A 2,022-nucleotide genomic window follows, 5' to 3' on the forward strand; every position below is an offset into this window, starting at 1 on the left:
TCTGACTGCCTTCCAACCCACTGCAGCCTTCTGCTGGGCCTTTTATCCTGACCCTGCCTCCCCACCCAGTTATGTAACTTCCTCCATTCCCTACCTCCTCTCTCGTCATTGTCCAGGAGTGTGAACTTTAAAGAGAGGAGCTAAGAGACCCGTAATTCCTGCTCCAGCAGCCCAGTGACCTGCTGACTCCCTCCCCCTGTACTCCCTCCCTAGATGTTGGCATAGGTACTGTGGTAGAGATACCAAGGTCCACATGAGTGTTTGTGTGTGTACCTGTGTGTGTGTTTATATTTCTGGGTATGGGTGAGCATGCATTGTCTACTTGCATGTGTTTGTCCGTGTCTGCTTGCATCTGTGTGTGTGCTTGCATGATTTCCATGTGTGAAAGTGTATTTGTATTTATGTGAGCATGCTCATTTGTGTTTCTGTGTATGAGTCTGCATGTGTTTATGTGTATATTTCTTCATATGTGCGGGCTTTAATGTACTTATATGGTTTCATACCTAAAGGTGTGTTTGCATTTGCATGGTGGTCATGGTATATGTCCCTGAGTGTGAATCTCTGTGTTCTTGTGTGACATTCACAGATGGGAGTGATGGGAAAACAGAAGGAGAGGGAAGAACTTGCGATTCTCAGAGGTGGAGGAGGTCAGGCGGAGAGAGACTGAGACCTGGCAGGTAGAGGATTCAGCTCTTCTGGATGTCTGATTGCTCTGACCAGTGCCAGGTGGTTCTCTCCCTGCCTCTGGCTTTGCCTTCACAGTGCAGGACTGTTCTCTGACCCTTACTTACAATCTGTATGTGTGTGCCTCTCTCTCTCCTGCTCTCTCTCTCTCTCTCTGTCTCAGTGTCTCTGATTCCCTATTTATACTCCGAACTCCAGGCATTCAGAGACTGGGTCCAGTTTGATTGACGTCCACTGGTCTTGCACCTGTCTCTGTCATCACTCTGAGCCTGCCCTCACCCAGCCTCTGGCAGGCTCAGTCCATGTTTGCTGAATATGTGAATGAATGTGTCCATGTCCACCTGTCATGGCTTGGGCCTTCCTCTCCACCTCTCTCTTTTTCTTTAAAAGGGAGTGGGGGAGATGAGGCACCATATTTCTTGCAATGTTAGGCAAAATCCATGATGGACCCAGAATCATGACCCTGGCAGTTGAGTCAAAGTCCTCTGACCCAGGAGGAGAGGACCAACAATCCTGACCTCTTGAAGTCAGGGGTGGAACCTGTACTTTCCTGACCTTGGAGATCTGCCACCATGGACTTTTCTGAACCCAGGTTCTGGTTCCTGCTGTACTGTGTGATCTGGCACTGAGCTTAGGTCTTCATTCCAGTCCCAAGAATCACTGGTGGAGATGGGTGAACTGCTTTACAGAGAGTAGCTCACTTAATTCTCACCCTTTGAGGTAGGTATGTTTGTCATCCCCACTTTATAAATGGGGAAAGTGACGCCTAGAGAGGTCAAGAGTTTAGCCCAAGGTCACACAGCACTGTAGAGCTGCATTGCCTTTTATGGCTTGTGGCTATTAAGCACTTGAAATATAGCTAGTGGAACTAATTAAAACTAAAATTTAATCTTAATTAGAAAGCCGATACTCAATTCCATTATTGGAGACTTTCTAAGTACATTTGGAAAAAGTTGGTCATGTGAATCTCCCTTTTCAATTGCAGCTCTCATGAAATCTAGGTACAGATCAAGTATTTCTGAAGAAAATTTGAGATCTCAATTAAGATGCGCAGTAAGTGCAAGATAGACCCCAGATTGCAAATGCTTATAGTAAAGAAAAGACGTAAGATGTGAAGCAGAGGCAGAAACAGAAAGAACCTGGAGACACTGAGAGGCCAAGAAATAGATAAGAGATGTAATACAGAAATGCAGGCCAACAAAGGGAAGGTGCAAGGGAGCCAGCCCTGAGGCCTAGTGGTTAAAGTTTAGTGCACTCTTCTTCGGCAGCCCGGTTTCTTCTCCTGGGTGCGGAACCACACCACTTGAGAGTCAGCAGCCATGCTGTGGCAGCGGCCCA

The sequence above is a fragment of the Equus asinus genome, chromosome 26 (assembly GCF_041296235.1).
Source record: "Equus asinus isolate D_3611 breed Donkey chromosome 26, EquAss-T2T_v2, whole genome shotgun sequence".
Classification (NCBI taxonomy): Eukaryota; Metazoa; Chordata; class Mammalia; order Perissodactyla; family Equidae; genus Equus; species Equus asinus.